The sequence below is a fragment of the Pituophis catenifer genome, unplaced genomic scaffold (assembly GCF_029215685.1).
Source record: "Pituophis catenifer annectens isolate HBS135680 unplaced genomic scaffold, rPitCat1.0.hap2 SCAF_2, whole genome shotgun sequence".
Lineage (NCBI taxonomy): Eukaryota > Metazoa > Chordata > Lepidosauria > Squamata > Colubridae > Pituophis > Pituophis catenifer.
The window spans coordinates 200,641,857-200,662,880 of NW_027256882.1; the positions used below are offsets into that span (position 1 = coordinate 200,641,857).

At 37.2% G+C, this 21,024-nt stretch overlaps 1 protein-coding gene across 1 annotated transcript in view; it reads right to left on the bottom strand.

Moving 5' to 3' along the window:
- The window catches only part of PCGF3 (polycomb group ring finger 3), a 53,502-nt gene that overhangs the window by 18,137 nt on the left and 14,341 nt on the right, over positions 1–21,024 (bottom strand). The window contains exon 2 of the mRNA XM_070935439.1: positions 2,903–2,945. The gene's annotated coding sequence lies outside the window, so the exon portion shown is untranslated. The remainder of the gene's footprint in view (positions 1–2,902; positions 2,946–21,024) is intronic.

The window sequence follows — 21,024 nt, forward strand, 5'->3', positions numbered from 1 at the left end:
TTGTTACCTGTAGTTGCTGTTTAATTTGTTTTTCTCTTAACAGCCATTATTTTAATTAACGCCCATAATTCTCTCCAAGATGTGTTGGTGTGCCTGGGCCAGGTGGGCTGGTCACCTGGGAAAAGGGATAGAAGGGCCCAATTGCTAGCGTCCCCTTTGGGGAAAGCACTGCATATATTTACATCATACCGTCTTTTTTATCAAATATATATGAAATGATTTAGAAGTAGCGAGAACCAAGAACCAAGTTTGAGTAGAAAAAATGCAAAATCTTCAAGTGATTCACATTCCTTTTCCATTCTCCCTTCAGAGGATTTCTTCAAAATGCTAATTTGTTTTAAATAAAAATGTACACCCATCAAGCAAAATATTTTTTTGTTAAAATTCTCAAGGCATTCTGCATATCTCAAGACCTGAGGAATTCACACAAAAGTGTGATGTGGTAATCATAGGTGCTTTTCATATATCTGATAGAATATAAATATAATAGCTAACAAAAAAGCCTCTTTTATTTGCTTATCTTCTTTTCTCTAGGATCAGCTAAATGTTTATATAACAAGATTTAACCATTATCATTCCCTCACCAGCTAATGTTACCAATTAATTACCCATTGTGCAAGCAAGTAAACAAAGATGCAAGCCATCTACTTAATCCAAAAGACAATGAAAGATATTTTCCAAAATCCACAATAAGTAAACAGTGTACCATGAATCTGAGATATCCAATGCCCAGAGGTAAAAACTGAACAAGTTAATCTAATCCTCAAAAAACATAACTTAATCCTACCTAATCTATGAAAATAGAAAATTCAGTTGCTTCAGGAAAAGCAAGGCATGAATTGAGTTTGGACTAGCAATTGTAATGAGATCAATCTGCAATCAGGAATACAGTATTTACTAATTCAACTGTCAGAGAATTTCCAATTTCCAATCCTTATCCTAGTCTGTTGCTGACTTCTTTGGTATCTTAAAAACTAAACCCTCTCGAATACTGTATCTGTGAAAAACTGCATCTTCTATTGAGCAAGTGGGAAAGCAATTTTCACTGAGAAATAGCACCAGGAAAATATTATATTTGAAAGTTCATTAACATCTGAAAATGCAACTATGAAACAAGTATGCATGTGTATGGACATATTATATATCAAATTATTAATGATACCAACACAGATGCACAAAGAAGATTATGCTGGCTCATACCAAAGAGCTATTGAGTCCAGCATTCTGTTTCCATGGTAGCCAATCAAATGCCAACAGGAAACTGACCAGCAGAATATGAGCACAACATTGTTCATGTTCCCTATGACACTGAAAGAATTCTACTTGACTGATATTACAGGTGATATATATACCCATTTCAAATAGCAGTCACATCCCATCCTGATCAAACTGAAGATACAGCATTCAAGAACATGCATGGAAAAGAGGAGAGGGAAGCTGAATTGTAGTTCTCCCAAGTTGTACCTGGCTTAGTCCCGAGATACTCTTTGTTCCTTACAATGGCAATTTTTAAAGTTATTTTTCAATTTATCAGCAATAGTTGTTGTTATTCCCCCCCACCCACCCAAACAGCATAAAATTGCAGTGCTTGCTTTCAGAGAAAGTCAGTCAACAGAACCATTTTGTTCATTTCCTTATTTTTGCCTTGTTACACAATACATATATATTTAAAACCTTGCATTTGACCTAATTTCACAACTGAAGCAGATATATATATATATATATACTGTACCTACAACATTGTATTGATTTGCATAGTTTTGGATAAAACTCTAGTAACTTCCCTCTTTTATTTCTAAATCATGGGGAAGACTCCACTTCTTTTCCATGTTTCACCAACTGTGTAAAGATGGATATTTTACATGATGCTAGCATGAAAATGAGACAGCAGCAATTATTTTACAAATCTGCGTGGCTTGCATATTTGTGTAAATGCAGTTATCAAAGTACTATTTCTAAAATATTAGTGACCAATTGTTGGTTCATTAATTCCCAAATTATAGCTACAGGAAAGAACATGCATTTTATTTTGAAAGGTTCTGCAAGCTGAATGCCCACCCACAGAGTTGACTGTATACCCCATTGCTTTATGAGTCACTTTGTGTGACTAGTAGCTTGGATGAACTTCCTTTTCAACAGTTTCTGCAGAAGGCTCCTTTCAGACGTGTGTCTACATTGAATGCAGCTGAACTTTTCACTTGATCTGTATGGGAAGTGAAGCAGTTTTCCCATAGATTAGGTGTTTCACTTTCTCCATAGATTTATCAAGTATTTCTTGTTAACAATTACATTATTTTGAATATTGTTCCTCCGATGACTAATGTAACTACTAAAAAGCTTGCTTGCTTGTTAAACTTTGTGCGACATGTCAAAATTAGTAGCATGAAAGAGCACTTGCCACTAACAGGAATTCCCTAATTCCTATTAGCATAAGTGATATGGGAAAATTCAAATATTTTTCTGTGATTTACATTTAAATAGGTTTTAGGAGTTCCAACTGAAACATTTTCACAGATCAAATATTATGATTAAAACAATGAAATTATTCCTTTTTAGTTTCAACACAGCTATCACACTGTAGCACTTGGAAGCCAATATAAAAACAGCTTATACCTGGCCTGGGGAAAAAACAGGATGTTCACATTAGAAATATTGTAGCCATATTAGGTGAAACCATAGCAATATTTCCTGTATATATCAAAAATAGACATTCCCTAAAGAAAACACTCTTTAAGCTATAACTAAACCTCAAAAAGGTTTTCAGTTTTCAGAACACTTAGTTTTTTTTAAAAAAAATCACCTTCTAGATACTTTTATATATATTGAAGGAGGTTGTAGAATTCAATCAGAAAAAAATCTCTTCACATACTGAGGGAAAAGTATTATTTTTCTCTAAGCATACCTCTTAAAACAGCATTTCTTTTCAGTGTCTGCCATCCAGAGACCTGAAAAAATAGAAAAACAAGTCTGAAAATGAACAGCTACTTAGAATACATTGAAGGAAATTCAACAGTATTTATTAATAGACAAATATTAGATGAACTATTCGTTTTTAACATGAAAATGGTTAATTTCAGCTAGAAATCAGTGGCTACAATTTAGTCTGAATTAAATATTGCTAAGTAAAACTGTTGCCATTCTTCTTACCACCACAGGGTGACAGAAATGAGAAGACTAATGTTTTTCTATTAAACTTTCGTCAGCTTAAAATCAAGTAGATTTTGACCTAACTTTGATATCAAAAAGCCAGTTATTTTGTTATTTAAAATAGCACATTCAGTAAAACATCTCCCAAGATCTATACAATGCTAGTTCTTCCCAGTATTTAAAGGTCTAAATATGTTTCTTGTATCAAGTTAAATAATTTATTTATGCTGCCAAAATATGCTCTCACATTTATATTCCATATGTTTTCCCAAGAAAAAGACAAACACCAGTTCAGCTCTATGCAAAACAATCTTTAAAACCAAAATGAGCAAACAACAGCATAGCACTTGACCGTAATTGCTTGAAATGGTTTAAAAGAGATGCTCAAGGGCTAATAAAACTATTAACTAATAATGAGAGTCAGTAATAAATGGGAGGCCCCTAGAAAGGGCTGCTCACTTTTTCCTCTATATGAAGACTGTTTCTGAACAAGTTTAGGAACTAGCTTTAATTTACAGCTTAGCTCCAGTTTGTCAATCCCAGTTTTGAAAGGCAGGGAGGGGTTTTCTTGCAAATATTGTGTGCATTCTATCATCTCTCCAGCTCCTGTGTGCGTAGTAAGCCTTTTGACCAAAATTTCACAATCAAGATCCAAGGCCAAGGAAGTAAAGAAGTATCTTGAGAGGACTTTTCAATGTTTCCTTAATTCTGTCAAAATAAAGCCCAAATCTACAGAATGAACTGCAACCAAGCAGTAGCCAAAGTATACTCAAATAGCCTTCAGAATTATTATCCTTTTTAAATGAAAGTAACTATTTGTCTACAAGATTTCATAGATCTTCCAGTTCTGCCTTTCAGCAAAGTCACTGGATATACAGATATATAAAAGATGATTAATATTAATGACATAATTAATATTTTTAGTTGGATATCTATTTATCCAAAAAAAGGTACCACTCATGGACTTACATTTTTCATTATGTACTGTAAGTAAACACCTAAAAATATGGGACCATATAATTTTCAAAAATCCTCTATCAAAAAAGGATAATGGAGTTAGGACTGGCTATGTCCCCTTGCTGAAATGATCAAGGATTAAGGTATTTTACTGTGAAGAAATCAGCTGCTGCAGTTCCTTATACAGGTAGTCCTCGACTTATGACCACAATTGAGCCCAACATTTTTGTTGTTAAGTGAGCCTTGTCCCATTTTACGATATTTCTTGTCACAGTTGTTAAGTGAATCACTGCAGTTGCTGAGTTAGTAACCTAAGTTGCAAAAGAGGATCACATGATCTTGGGACACAACAATGAAATACGTAAATATGAACCAGTTGTCAAGAATCTGAATTTTGATCACATGATCATGAGGATGCTTCAAAGGTCACAACTGCGAAAAATGGTCATATGTCACTTTTTTCAGTGCTGTTGTAACTTTGAATGGTCACTAAATGAACTATTGTAACTCGAGAACCACCTATAGATTGTATCTTTGTTACAATACATCTGTATGTATACATCAATGCACTTTTCAAGTGCATAGAAAGATTTTACACTTGACTAAATCCTTAATAAGATTATTTGTAAAAGCTATTAACAAATGAGTCCTAGTCGCTCCGATAGTAAGCTGATTCTCTGATGAACATTTGGTTTCGTTCACATTACTGATGGGTGTTACATACATGCACAGAGAGACACACACACACATACCCACCTACAAGACAGTGGTGGTTAAAAGTTCATGTACTTTTGCCACACATTTTTCTTAATAAAAAATTGACAGATGTAATGTTTTGGACTCTTTTTTTTAAATTCTCTTTATCTTGCTTTAGGATTTGTGTAGAGAACAAATCACATTTTAGGTCATATTTATGCAGAAATATTGAAATTTCAAAAAGGTTCGCAAATTTTAAATCACAATTATTGTCTATGTGTGTTTTTAAGAAATGTTTTGACTAAACAATCACAAATGACCAATTAAGCATCATTTGTTCAATGACAACCATTATTATATAATCATGTACCATTTCCTTCACCTTCTTCTCAGCATTCTTTAGCGAACAGATGGTGCCAAAGGAATGGATCAGAACTGCCTGGTTAATTAAGCGATGTAAGGAAGTCTAGCATCATTTGCCTGCAAAGAGGATAACCACAGTGGGGAGGGAAGAAGACTGATATCAACTTTCCCTCGTCATATTATCACTCAAACTAAGTAAGCTGGTGAGCACACCCTGCAGTTCTTACTTTTTGGATGGAAAGAAGAAACAAGCCCATATCCAAAATGGAAATAATGGGCAGAGTTCAACTCATCAAGTCATCCAAAAGCTAACTGGAAGATAATTCCAGATAACAAAAACACTAGAATCTTTTGATACTCCAAAAACAGGGCTAGTAACTTTGGGGACAAATGAGTAAAAAGCTAAACTCAAAGATGCACATACTGTAGCATTATACTACATACTACTAGAATTTTGATTCTAGTAGTATAACTAACATAAAGCTAGAAACAAATTTCAATGAAATATTGATAAGGGGGAAACATTCAAGCAGATGGCTCAGCGTATTTTTTTCAGAGATTCTGAATGCAGGTAGGTGGGTACTAGGTAGGTAGGTAGATACCGTTTCCCCAAAAATAAGACATCCCCTGAAAATAAGCCCTCCCTGAAAATATTTAAATGCATGCAGAGCCGGTCCCTGCCATTTTCTCTGGTTAGGTTAGGGAGACAGAGCTGGAAATCAGGTAAGAAAGCAAGAGGAACCCCATCATGCACCCCAGATTAATAAGACCTCCCCGAAAATAAGGCCAAGTGCTTATTTCAAGGTTCAAAAAAATATAAGACAGGGTCTTATTTTCGGTGAAACACGGTAGATAGGTAGGTAGGTCGGTCGGTCGGTCAGTAGTGTAGGTAGGTAGGTAGATGGGTAGACAGCTAGATGGGTAGATGGATGGACACCTGCATGCCACCACAACTACAATCTCTCCTACAGTTTACTAAGATGTGATCGATGCTCATAAAATCCTTCAAAGGAGAAGTTGTGGAATGTAAACAAAGTGCTTCATGTGCCAATATCAACTTCCTCCTTGAAATATTGCAGTTTCTGAATAACTCAGAGACATTGCTCCATCCATTTAAGCTTTCTGCAAATCTACGAGAACTTTTTCATCAGCAACTTGTTCAATTCACTCAATAATACAAGCAGCTTTATGAAGACAGCAGTGGCTCTTGCAAATCTAAGCTCTTTTGCGAAAGCACGCCTTTCTGTGCCAGTAATAAAAATTAAAAAATGACAGGTTAAGATGAAAAGTAAACTATCATAAATTCAGGAGCAGAGTTAGCTTTCTTTTACACCTGGAATGCATACCATGGCCTGGTGGTCTTCCATTCTAGTAATATCCAAGTTTGAACCTGCTTAACTTTTTGAGATCAGCTAAAGTTGGTTAAGCACTGTCACATACATGTTCGGATAACATATGGAGTCCACAGTTTTTAGTACAATACACAGAATTTCTCCCAGAGTTGCAACTAAAATCTCTTTTAAAAATGGCACAGCAAGAAAATAATTAAATAACCATATTAGATGATCTTGATTAAAGTTTAATTAAATTTAAATTTAGTATTTTATTCTGGTCACACTCACTACTTCTTTTCCCTAGTCCTACTTCTTTGGCAGTGCAGCTCCTGGTAAGGCAACGAAAAATTGAGAATAACCCTTAGCCTAAAAACCTAGTTCAACTACTTGTTCAATTGCTTTAACAGGAGGAGCTGACACTGGGACAGGGCCTCATTAATCAGAGATACAACAAGTAGTTTGCCTCTTGTACTTTCTTTACACAGATACTTAATTTGAATTACTGTTCTTCAAGAGGTCTCAACACCAAAGAAGTACAACAGGAGCAAACCACTTTACACTCTCCAAGTGTTTTAGATTACACTTCATAGAGTCTGTAATTATTGGTCATTTTAACTGTGGATTATAAAACTTGAAGTGCAATAAAAATGGAGGGTACCACATAGTCTGGAGAAGCAGAACAGAAAGCTTAATTTATTCTGGTTTTGTGGCTAAAGAAAAGCTAGATATACTGCCTTGAATTCACAAAGAAAGGAGTGATATAAATCTTACATAATTAAATAAGCAGAAACTGGTTTTGCATCGAATCACAAAAGATTTCAACTGAATTTGGTTTTCTAAAATTACCAAAGTATTTTTAAAATACAAAATTATTCCACCACTCTGCTACAGTATGAAAGTCCTCCCCAAAGAGGAGTTGTTGTTGTTATTAGTTGCGAAGTCGTGTCTGATCCATTGCGACCCCATGGACAACGTTCCTCCAGGCCTTCCTGTCCTCTACCATCCTCGCCAGATCCCCAAAGAGTAATGAGTACAAAATATAAAATATACTAACCAGCAAGCAACAACAATAAAAAAGGAAACAGTGGTGAAAATGCAAGATGGATTTTAATAAGAGGAAACAGCACTGTGAGAGATGGCCTTGACATATTTCTGAGCTCCAGAGGACCTAGTTATGGGAGAAAAGTATGCCTACGAGCCAAAACAGAATTAAATCAATCCCCAAGATCTTAACAATGGCCTTATACAAGGCAAACAAGAGCAGCTTCTGTGATACCCAAAGCTAAAAGTTTGAAGAGCTTTAAAAGCCTTTGCAAAAACTGAAATGAATCTGAACATCATTGACAACTGCTATGAAGTGCAAGGGACGCAGTGGTTCAGTGGCTAAGAGATGCTGAGCTTGTTGATTGAAAGGTTGGCAGTTCAGCGGTTCGAATCCCTAGTGCCACGTAATAGGGTGAGCTCCCGTTACTTCTCCCAGCTTCTGCCAACCTAGTAGTTTGAAAGCACATAAAAAATGCAAGTAGAAAAATAGGGACCATCTTTGGTGGGAAGGTAACAGTGTTCCATGTGCCTTTGGCATTTAGTCATGCTGGCCACATGACCACGGAAACATGTTCTGACAGCGCTGGCTCTTCGGCTTTGAAATGGAGATGAGCACCATCCCCTAGAGTTGGGAACGACTAGCACATATGTGCGAGGGGAATCTTTACCTTTATGAAGTGCAAAGTATACTCTTCTGGAGCTCACCCTCTCAAGCATCCTATCCTGCTTTGAATCAAATATTTATTCACGAGAACTGGAACCACAAAATGTAATAATACGTTTCACATTCATGAGATAAAAGCAGTGAATTAAATTTCTGAAGCTAGAGGGCAAAGTCATGGTACTGTTCTTCCCATCTGATCACCTTTACAATTTAAAAAGTCTATATTAAACTAATGAGACTTGCCATCTTGCTAGTCCTCAAGGGCCACCTTCGTAAGTGCTTGAGAAGATTCAGTTCCAAACTTGGGATGGAAATTCTGAAGTTCTGAAATACTGAAGGATAATATGGCAGAATATTCCGGTTTGTTAATATTTGTTGCAGAGTTTGTGACATAACAGAATGACTTAAGGTGCACCAAAATGTTTCGAAATTCCTTAAAAAATTATCAGTTAACTAAAAATACCATAGAAAGACTTGTTTCCTTCTTAAAAAATTTCATCCAAGATGGTTTTTATCTATTGAACATTAATCATACAAAATTTTATTTTAACTCATACCTTGATTTGTCTAATTTAATGTAATCAACTTTGGTTACTGCATATTGGACTTTTAATCGTCAAGATCCTTTTTATTTAGAGTTTCATTTCATTTTATTTTAAAATTTTTATATACTGGACGGACTCAGAGCAATTCTGGCATTTCACAAACAGGGCTTCTCGCTTTCGGGAGAGAATTGACATTTGAACCCTTACACAAATCAGCTTAAAAATAGTTGCAGCAGTTAATCTCACTATAGCACAAGAATTAGCATCTAAAAGAAACTGGATCGCTGTATTCACAAAACATTGTATGCGTGTCAATTTACATTCAGTTAATATTTATTCCCAGATAAGTATGCAAATGATTGCAAACTCAAAATGTATAATCATTATATTGTACGGTAAACTTCATCTTTGAAATTTCATTGCTTAATTTATTTGTTTGTAACCAGCTCTACTACAAGAATTTGGAGAAGTTTTTTGTATGCTGTAAAACCAGTTTTGGAAAAAGACAGCAAAACAAGCTTTTACACAAAGGAATTTTGGCCCTATTGCAAATTATCCTGAAAATATCATTACACTGTTACTCCAGACTACTGTAAGTAAATCCTCAATTTACAGCCATTTGTTTAGTGACCGTTTGAAGTTACAACAGCACTGAAAAAAGTAACTTATGGTTTCCACATTTACGACTGTTGCAGTCCCCATGGTCACATGATCAAAATTTTGGTGCCTGTCAACTGGCATGTATTTATGACAGCTGTACGGTCCTAGGGTCATGTGATCCCTATTTGTAATCCATTGGCTTCCAACAAGCAAAATCAATGGGGGAAGCCAGATTCACTTAACTGCATGGTTCACTTAACAGCTGCAGTGATTCATTTAACAACTGTGGCAAAAAAAAGTCATAAAAAGCGGCACAATTCACATCACAACTGCCTTGCTTAGCAACAGAAATTTTGAGCTCCATTGTGGTCATAAATCAAGGATTACCTGTAATAGGTAAAAATGGTTGATAGCATTTAGGGAACCTGGCTCCCCCCCCCCCCCCCCGCTTCAACTAGAAATCTATTATTCCATCCTGGGCAGCCCAAGAAATGATCAAGAAATGGGTCGATTAATGATCACTATTTTCCTTTCTGCTTCTATGTCATATTTAAGTAGCAGGTTGTAAAATAATTATCATTAACATAGGTTAGATGATCTACTCTCTATAGACAACTGCCTCAGAGAGATAACTGGCCTAAGCAGCAACATTTGAACTCTAATATTTTAGAAAAACATACAGGTGAAACTCGAAAAATTAGAATTTCGTGCAAAAGTTCATTTATTTCAGTAATGCAACTTAAAAGGTGAAACTAATATATGAGATAGACTCATTACATGCAAAGCGAGATAGTTCAAGCCTTGATTTGTCATACTTTTGATGATTATGGCTTACAGCTCATGAAAACCCCAAATTCACAATCTCAGAAAATTAGTTTATTGTGAAAAGGTTCAATATTCTAGGCTCAAAGTGTCCCACTCTAATCAGCTAATTAAGCCATAACACTTGCAAAGGGTTCCTGAGCCTTTAAATGGTCTCTCAGTCTGGTTCAGTAGGAATCACAATCATGGGAAAGATTGCTGACCTGACAGTTGTGCAGAAAACCATCATTGACACCCTCCATAAGGAGGGAAAGCCTCAAAAGGTAATTGCAAAAGAAGTTGGATGTTCCCAAAGTGCTGTATCAAAACACATTAATAGAAAGTTATGTGGAAGGGAAAAGTGTGGAAGAAAAAGGTGCACAAGCAGCAGGGATGACCACAGCCTGGAGAGGATTGTCAGGAAAAGGCCATTCAAAAGTGTTGGGGACTTTCACAAGGAGTGGACAGAGGCTGGAGTCAGTGCATCAAGAGCCACCACACACAGACAGATCCTGGACATGGGCTTCAAATGTCGTATTCCTCGTCAAGCTGCTCCTGAACAACAAACAATGTCAGAAGCGTCTTACCTGGGCTAAAGAAAAAAAGAACTGGTCTGTTGCTCAGTGGTCCAAAGTCCACTTTTCTGATGAGAGTAACTTTTGCATCTCATTGGAAACCAAGGACCCAGAGTCTGGAGGAAGAATGGAGAGGCACACACTGCAAGATGCTTGAAGTCCAGTGTGAAGTTTCCACAGTCTGTGTTGATTTGGGGAGCCATGTCATCTGCTGGTGTTGGTCCACTGTGCTTCATTAAGTCCAGGGTCAACGCAGCCGTCTACCAGGAGATTTTGGAGCACTTCATGCTTCCTTCCGCAGATGAGCTTTATGGGGATGCTGACTTCATTTTCCAGCAGGACTGCCCACACTGCCAAAAGTACCAAAACCTGATTCAATGACCATGGGATTACTGTGCTTGATTGGCCAGCAAACTCGCCTGACCTAAACCCCATAGGGGATCTATGGGGCATTGCCAAGAGAAAAGATGAGAGACATGAGACCGAACAATGCAGAAGAGCTGAAGGCCGCTATTGAAGCATCCTGGTCTTCCATAACACCTCAGCAGTGCCACAGGCTGATAGCATCCATGCCACGCCGCATTGAGGCAGTAATTGATGCAAAAGGGGCTCAAACCAAGTACTGAGTACATATGCATGCTTATACTTTTCAGAGGTCCGATATTGTTCTATGTACAATCCTTGTTTTATTGATTTCATGTAATATTCTAATTTTCTGAGATTGTGAATTTGGGGTTTTCATGAGCTGTAAGCCATAATCATCAAAATTATGACAAATCAAGGCTTGAACTATCTCGCTTTGCATGTAATGAGTCTATCTCATATATTAGTTTCACCTTTTAAGTTGCATTAGTGAAATAAATGAACTTTTGCACGATATTCTAATTTTTCGAGTTTCACTGTAGGCCACAAGGAGTGTATTTACATATTCATATTTATGCTCGTATGTAGTCAGAAAGCTGCATGCAAACTCCCGCCAGCATTTTGCAGCTCCAAGTTCCACCCCCAAGATCAGAATACAAAATTCTGCTGTGCAATATTTCTCTCCCACCTGGTCAGTGCACACAAAGTGATTTTTTTTTAAACATTTTCAGACCCACTTCCAGATACCTTTTAGCACTTGGGTAGTACTGCTACAGAACTGAGTATCCTGAAAAATGAGGTGTAGGGCATTTTTACATAAAATCATAAGAGAAATTTGATATAATTTGGAAACACATGCTGCTTTATCTATTCTGTCTGCAAACCTCTATGTAAATTACCTGAAAAAAAGGACTAATCTGATTGTTTTTCCACATTACATAATCTTTTAACAAATGGCTCCATTATAAATAACCTATTATTGTTCTATTTTTCAGACCTACAGGCAATCTGATGCCCAACCAGACTTCAACTGCATTTTCCACTTCAGAGATGGTCATGCTAGCATTCGTAATCAAAATAAAGAATTTTGTGAAGCCTTAAAACATTAACAAATTTATTTTAAAATGTGTTTAATTATCAGATGCTGTAAGAAAAAAGAAGCAGCTAAGATGCAGGGCAAAGAGATGCAGTTGGTGGAGAGGAGTTACAAAATGCCTTTTTTTTAAGTATGCCCATTGTGGATCCTTTGTATCATCATTTTAGAGATATTTTCCTACCAGATTCCTCAGTGCTTTCAACAATATCCGAGCTTCTAATATGTTGCATTCACTGGAAAAGTTCATTAAAAAAATTCAGGGAAATATTCAGAAAAAGATCTGCCTTGAAAATAGCCCATATTGAACTGTATAGCGCAGTCAAACATCAGTAGTCGACCACTAGAAATGTTTCATGACATTTTTATTACTTCATAAAACGCTTTATGATAATTTATCTGTCATAAAATGTTTTATATAATTTGCCAAATTCCCATTCCACAGGAGACATGGGTTCGGTATTTTAGAGCTATTCTGTAAATTAGATTATTTAACATTGATTGTGTACATATATATAAGCAAATTTTTGATATATATACAAGCAAGCTAATTTTATTATCTCTTTTTTACTTTTGTTTCAGTTGGGGTAACTGCTGGCAGCTTTCAATCCATAGCTTCTTACTCTGGCCTTCCCCACACACACACACACTTTTTTTTTTTTTTTTTTGGTTTGGTTTGCTCTTTGGTCTTCTAAACACAGAGACCATTTTTTTTAATGTGTGTATTTTTGCAAATATAGGCAACAATATAAAACCTCCTGGCAAGAGGGGAAAAAAAGACAGGAGAAACAAGAACAGAAGAGCAAAATAATCAGCTGCATCCAGCTTATCTCACATGATATTTGTTCTTCCACAGTTAGATAAGTTTCTGTCTTTACCCGAAAACAAATGACCCTGATTTTAAGTTGACCATTCCAAAAACAGAAGTACAAACACAGAAATAAAAATCCTCTGCCATTCCCACCTTCCAACTAAAACTAATATTTTTCCAACATATAAGATCTTAATTTTTATCTTAAAAAGTAAGGTAGCCATTTAGAAAACAAACAGATTTGACAGCCATCCCATGACACACATGAAGTACTCAGAAAATCACAAAGCTACACATAACACTCTCATTCCTTCTTCCAGTAAAAAAGAAAAAAACAGCAAAAGGGGGGGAGGGAATGGCAATGGGTTAAAGAAGAATAGTTACACTGGATACTTTCTCCTTACAAGCACAAAGAAAACTTTACAGAAATAAATGTCTATGGAGATTCTCATTCATCTAGGTCATGGTTATCCCAAAGGTTCTTTTTCAAAAGGTAACTAGACTTTGTTTTTCCTTGAAGATGTTTCGCTTCTCATCAAAGAAGCTTCTTAAACCGAAGAAGTTTCTTAGAAGAAGCAGCGAAGTCTTGAAAAAGCACCTTTGTACAGAAATCACTAAAGAGTTTGTTTCCACATAGATTACGAAAGGAAGGGACATCTCTCTGAAGAAAATAGATGAAATTCTAAATAAACACAATCTATCGAAGATTACAGAGGAACAGAAACAATTGTGAATAGATCTATCTAAGGAAAATGTCTAAAGCTATAAAAAAAAATAAACCTGGAAAGGTGCTTGGACCATATGGATCATCAGGTTCTTATTATAAATGTTTTTAGGATGAACAAAACACTATGAATTTTATCAAGGGGGAAAGTGCCGGACAGCTGGAAAGAGGCCAATATAACACTAATATTTAAAGAGGGGCAAGATCTGACTTTAATAAGAAACCACAGGTTGATATCACTACTGAATAATGAGTATAAGCGATTTACAATTCTCTAGGAGATTAAGTTTATTTGCCATCATTAACAATAAAAAAGGAAAAGGAAAAGACTGCACTGAATGCTCGAAAGCTCCAAACCAGTTAGGAAATAATTAACATAACATTTGTACAATTCAACACTTCAAAATGCAGAGTTAAAGAGATATTTTCAAAGAACTGCAAAAACTTAGAACAACTCTATCACTTTTCCTCTAACTCATAATCACTGAATAGAAGTGAGCAAGTCTAAAAAAGTTGCTCTTGTAAAATGTGGATTACAAAAATAATGTGAAACAGATAAACATTTAGCTCCCTTGTGGAGGAAGAGACTTGAATATTATAGGAATTCTAACAGAATCAACATTTTAATATTATTTTATGTATTTCTCAGTAAACCCATCAGCTATCAGAAAACTAACTCCTGAACCTACTTGCACTAAAAAATTAGTATAAAGAAACCATCCACCTTATTTTAAGCTTTAAAAGTGTGCCCCTTTGGAACATCATTTCTTTGGAGATTAGATTGGTCTTGTCCCCGTTAGTCTTTCATAAGACCCTGAAAACTTGCCATTGTGCTCAAGCCTGGGAGCCTGGATGTGGGTTAGATATAAATATATGGATGATAGTCAGATCATAACTCCGCTGCAGAGGACTCATGTAGCAGCTGCTGTGTGCTTTTATTTTTGTTTTATGTTATGTATTTTGATCTGTTTTATTCTAAGTCATCTAGTCACGTAAAAGTATCTACAATGAACAGCTATATAAATTGAGGAAGTAAATAAATACTCAACATATATATTTACAGAATAGTAGAAAACTTTTTTAAAAATGAAGAGGGGGGAAAAAAATGACAGTTCAGGCCCTATAGAAAGAAATGACGTGGCCGATGATGAAAACAAGATAAGAAAGAGGAAGTGGAGAATGAGACAAGGGAATAGCGTTTATCAGAAAAAGCAGCAGCTTCCCAATAGGTCATTGCTCCCACAAATATGTTTCTGGATTTAAAAGGGGTGAGGGAAGATATATGCCAGGTCTTTGTAATCTAAATACTGTAGGCCTTCAGGCAATATTTCTTCTTTGAGGACTTTTTGTGAAAGCCAAACTATTCAGTATCACAGGTGAAGAGGGTTTTAAAAAAAATCTTCAGTGCAACAGCATTCTTTCATTCAGCACTTCTATGCAAATGAGTAGTTTTTTAAAAAATATTCCTTTTTTTCCTGAAGTGAATTTAACTGGATTATTTAAAAAAAAGAATCATCAAAACTCACCAAAGAGTTTCTAGGACATTGGAAATCACATTTAATCCATTTAAAATTTAGTTAAAATTATAATGGTAAATGCTCAAAACCTTTCCCCCTCTGCTTTACCACTTCAAATTTTCACCAAGATTTCGTACAATACTGAATACGTGTCCTCATGCTTTCTATAGAAACAATGCCACTAAGACAGGATTTTGACTTCACTGGATAAAATCCTTGAATTAAAAAAGGCTCAGAGAAACCCATAAGGACAAAGGCAGATGTCTGAAAATTTTATAATGAATCATGCAAAATCAACTGGAATAATGAAAAAAGCGGGGAAGGTTTATCAGAGGTTTTCATACCACAAAGCAACCATTTGAGTACTTTCTCCATAAAACTGAACAGAGTTGAACAACTAATAATTAGCAAACTTCTTTTTTTTGCATTTGAGTCAGACTTTATTCCTAGTGACAACCTGAACAAGTCTATATGCTTTTCTAGACAAGGTTTATTACTGCTTGTTGTGGCCTGTCAGCGGCCTGTGCAGTTAGTAACTGATTCCGACAGCGAGGAGGCTGGTGTGGTGCTGCGCCAGCAGCCTGTGTAGTTGCCACTCGAGTCGGACAATGAGGAGGCTGGAGAAGATGTGGTGCCAGAGGCGGGGATTCAGCCAGGGCCTTCAGAACCTCCAGAAGCTCCCATAAGTGAAGAGGAAAAAGAGGAGGAGCCTCTTCTCGATGCACGAGCGTGCAGAGCTACGAAAAGGCAGGAGTGGCTCCTCAGGAGGAGGTCTCCTCGAGAGTAAGGCTTGGGGCTAATTGTCCACTCCCCTAGCTTATTTAAGGAAGGACGACGACTGATGCAATTTGCAGGAAACAATTTCGTTCAAATTTCTTCACGTCTTGATTACAGAAAATGTTTGATTTGGCTCTTGTTTCTTTCTTATCAGTTTCCCTGCAAATTGCTTCTGGGCATTCTGTCAACCACAGTAAGATTATGGTTATCTGAAATACTGTGCCTCAGAACTGAGTTATTATTCTTTGAATTCTTGCTGGCTGTTAATGAAGTTAAATTAACAGCCCTTGTTCAGAAAAGACTGATTTATTGTACTTGTGTTCAAACAACTACTAAGAAAGCTCATTAGTAGTCTTTAATTAGTAAATTAAGGTTTGTACGGACTTTGTGTGTGCTGCGTTTTTTGGGGTCCGTAGCTGGAGCAGAACATTGCCTTCTTCCTAGGGCTATGAGAAAATGACCGGCCCAAAGCCACCCAAAGTTGGTTTCCCTGCCTAAAGCAAAAATAGAACCCAATTTTCCTACTCCAGTACCTTCATCACTAGACCAAACTGGAACCAAATGATTTGGTTCTCAAATCATTTCTTCTATGTAGAAATGGTAGGGCCAGTAAAGGATCCCACCAGCTGGATCATGCTCCAATTACTGAAACGGTTATACTCATTTCAGAAAAGGAGGAAAAAAGATGTTATTTCCTTTACTTCACAAATTTATATTCTACTTACTACAAAATGACTCTGGCCAGCTTACATTAAAAATACAAACAGATTGAAAACCATGTATGAAAACTTTCAAAAAGCAACTACATAAGTTCACTCAAACTCAAAATTTTCAATGATAAGAAGATACAAAGAGAAAACATGTGAACAACTCACTTCTTTCACATAAAGCTGTGTTTTGTGTCACTACAGGAGCTCCAGGTGGAAGTTACCGAGTGACAAACGACACTGAGAAAAGACCCTAAAGGATAAGATAGAAATGCAGGTAAATCCTCAGGTTATGACAGCAATCGAGACTGGAATTTCTGTTGCTGAGAAGTGCGGTCATGAAGCACAATGCCATATGACCACATTGCCTAGCAAAGGCGATCCCACAATCCTGGATGCTGCTGTAATTTCAGGACTGCGCAGGCAGTTGAATGGGAGGTGGGAGTCCCAGGCAAGCAGATTGGTGAGTGTCCAGGTGCCATAGTAGAGTGGGCATGGACAGAGATACTCTAGTGCAGGCAGGTGTGTGGGTGCTGCAGGGGCAGAAGGGACCACCGGCAGGCACAACAGAGCAGGCAAAAATGTAGTGCAAGTGGAAGTGATTTCTTACCAGCTTCCAGTGGTGGGTTTCAAAAAATTTTACTACCAGTTCTGTGGATGTGCTTGGTGGGCGTGGCATGGCTTGGTGGGCATGGCAGGGGAAGGATACTGTAAAATCTCCATTCCTACCCCACTCCAGGGGAAGGTTACTGCAAAATCCTCATTTCCTCCTGATCAGCTGGGACTCGGGAGGCAGAGAATAGATGGGGGCGGGGCCAGTCAGAGATGGTATTTACCGGTTCTCCAAACTACTCAAAATTTCCGCTACCACCTCTGCCAGCTTCCCACTAATTTTGCTTGTAAAATCCTGGCAGGAAACATCAGAAATCACCCTCATGTGACCATATCTTACTAAACTATTGTAAACATGACCCCAGCACCAACAGCCTGGATTATGGTCTCTTGACCACGGAGGCACTGCAATACCTGGAACTCTGTCCCCCTTATTCAGTGCCATAACTTTGAAAGATCACTGAACAAGCAGTCATAACCAGAGGACTACCTGTATATTCCAGGCAGTGAATTCCAGACTCCAAATGTGTGACAGTAGTAACCAAGGAGGGTTAAACTTTTTCAGTGTGACAAAGGCCTTGACCTCACAAAATCCCAAAGCCAGGGAGTACTCACAACTCCAAACTTTTCTGGGATGTTAATGAACGACATAACTCTAGAGTTGTATTTGTCCCAAACAAGAGATGGAAAACTGATAAAGAGCTACAGCTACAAAATACTTTTTATTTTATTACTCACATTAATATGTTGTCATCACTGTATGCCTATCACTGACTGAATTCACACAACTCATTAAGCCATAAACTGATTTCTTTGATTCTGGCATGCTATGGGATACATGAACTTGGCTACTGAGTTATATAAATAATACTTTACATATTAGCATGTTTTGTAAACTCAGCCATGACTAAGCAAACCATTGCTTAGCACATCATTCAAAGAGCCAAGACTGACAGACTTGGGCCAGATGGAGAAGGAAGGCTGAAATGAGCAGTACAAGCATGTTGAGGCAAGACTCCAGGTAATATCCCCCAGCAGCATCATACTCATATTGAAAAAGTAATATGGAATATATTTTTACTTGTGCATTTAATTGAAGAGGTTCTAAATTATATTTGAAATTCTAAAGGTAGTAGAGGAAGACACATGAAATTTGGTTGTGGAATATAGGCAGTCCACAAAACTATTTCTACAGATGATAAAGTTATGACTGGAATACATAGAGTAAATATTAAGTTCCTGGATATTGTGGGTAAAACTTGCTTGATTCTATAACAGGAGCTATGTCAAATTCCACTAGGTTCTCAATAATACCCATATTTTCCCCTTACTTCCATTAAGCTCTGCCGCTTTCTGTCACTCACAGGCTCATTCCTGACATTAACAAAGAGCAAAGGTCTTCTGAATGGACTGTTGGATTTCTAAAGGACTGCCAAACTAGCACACCGTTCTACTCTTCGCAGGATGGCTACACAGCACAAACAATATCAAGACATTACCTTTTCAGGTGAACTTATACAGTAGATAAAATACAAGGAGCAGAGTTTATTACTAGTGTGGTTCTCATTCAGAAGTGTCATTGATGATACGGAAGGAATTTCAGTGAGGATGCACTACAGGTAGTCCTTGACTTACGACCACAATTGAGCCAAATTGTTGGCTCAATTGAACCAACACAACAATTTGTGTTGCTAAGTGAAACAGTTGAGTCTTGCCTCATTTTACGACTTTTCTTGCCACAGTTGTTAAGCGAGTCACTGCAGCTGTTAAATTAGTAATACAGTTGTTAAGTGAATCTGACGTCCCCATTGACTTTGCTTGTCAGAAGGTTGCAAAAGGTGATCCCATGACCTCGGGCCACTGCTACCGTCATAAATATGAGTCAGTTGCCAAGTGTCTGAAATGTAATCACATGACTATGGGGATGCTGCAACGGTTGTGTGAAAAATGGACATAACTCACTTTATTCAATAACTTTGAATGGTCACTAAATGAATTGTTGTAAGTCGAGGACTACCTATACAGCATCCATGAACCAGAGCAACAGGAAGCTGCAACAAGGTGAGAGCTGGAAAGACAACAGCAAATTCAGTACAGACAAGCAGGAATGGGCTCCAACCCCAACATCTTGATTTTAAGCTGCCTAGTTGCCTTTGGTGAAATGAACGACATATAGGTTTAATAGACAGACAGACAGACAGACAGACACCAATCCCTGATTGGCAGCCTTGGTTATACTTATAGAAGGCAAGACTCAGTGGCAGTATTTTAAACATATTTATCTCTTGTCCTGGCTCTACCCTGGCTCTACTTACAGCCCTGGTATAACTGCTTCATAGTTACTCTGCCACTTTCAAGGGGATGCCTCACTTAGTCTCCTCCCACTAGCCCCGGTCTAGACAGATGGGGTTGCCACAACTTGTATAGACACTTAGCCATATAGTCTAACAGCATATTATTAGTAGTTTCAACCTTTCTCCTTGTTAAAAGAGATAAATCAATCTTGCAAAACAAAAATCACACTTTTTAAAAATAACTCAAAGATAGATAGATAGATAGATGATAGATAGATAGATAGATAGATAGATAGATAGATAGATAGATAGATAGATAGATGCAACTCAGTTTATAAAGATTCATGCATATAGAGTGATGGCCCAGTATTAGCAATCTTGAGAGAGATGGTTTCCAAGTTATCTATCAGCTTCCAGCAAATGAATAAAGAGAAAAGTAATGTCTTGAATACAGTCTGAAATTATGCAGAATGTGCAAAGAAATAGGAGTAGGAGAGAACACAGAGATAAAAGAAATAATAAACTTAATACAGTGTCTCGCTAAAGCAGTTACTTATTCATTCTTCTCTTTTTCTTTCTTACTTTTTTCCTTTTTTCCTTTTTTCCTTCTTTTTTTCTTTGCTTTTCTGATCAGTTTTTGACTCTTGGTGGCTGCAGTTTTCTTGGCAAGGTTTTTCAGAAATGGTTTGCCATTGCCTCCCCCAAGGTCTGGAAGGTATTACAGACCCAAGGTCATTCAGCTGGCTTTGTGCCTAAGGTGGGACTGGAATTCACCTGGTTTCTAGCCTGGTGCTTTAACAAATTAAGAACAGCTGCCTGCAATTACTGCAGGTTTGAATCTCGCCAGGCTCAGGGTTGACTCAGCCTTCCATCCTTTCTAAGGTAAGTAAATTGAGGACCCAGTTGTGGAGGCAATAAGCTGACTTTGTATAAATATACAAAAGAATGAAGGCTATTGCTTAGCGCATTGTAAGCCGCCCTGAGTCTCCGGAGAAGGGCGGCATATAAATCAAAAAAAAAAAAATAAATAAACCAAACTGGCTCTCTTCATATTCCTTAGAGAGATCTTAAACCTTGAAGTAAAGTCCTGCTTCTTTCTCTCCTGGCTTCTTGGAGTAATTCCATTTATCAGAGCTGCTGAAGAGATGTTACATCTGTTTGCTTTCCCAGCTCAGGGTTTGCTTTGAGTCCCTGGAGTTTCACCTGGATCTTTTAAAAGAACAAACTTTTTCTCTATATAGAAAGGCAAAGGTGGATGGAATCTCCTAATTATGTCTCTGTCCATGCCAGAGAGAAACTATAAAAGCAGACACAATTTGACATTTAAACTAGCAAGGGAGGCTACAGAGAGGTGAATACTAGCTGGCTATTCATAACACCTTATTCTCCACTGACATTTC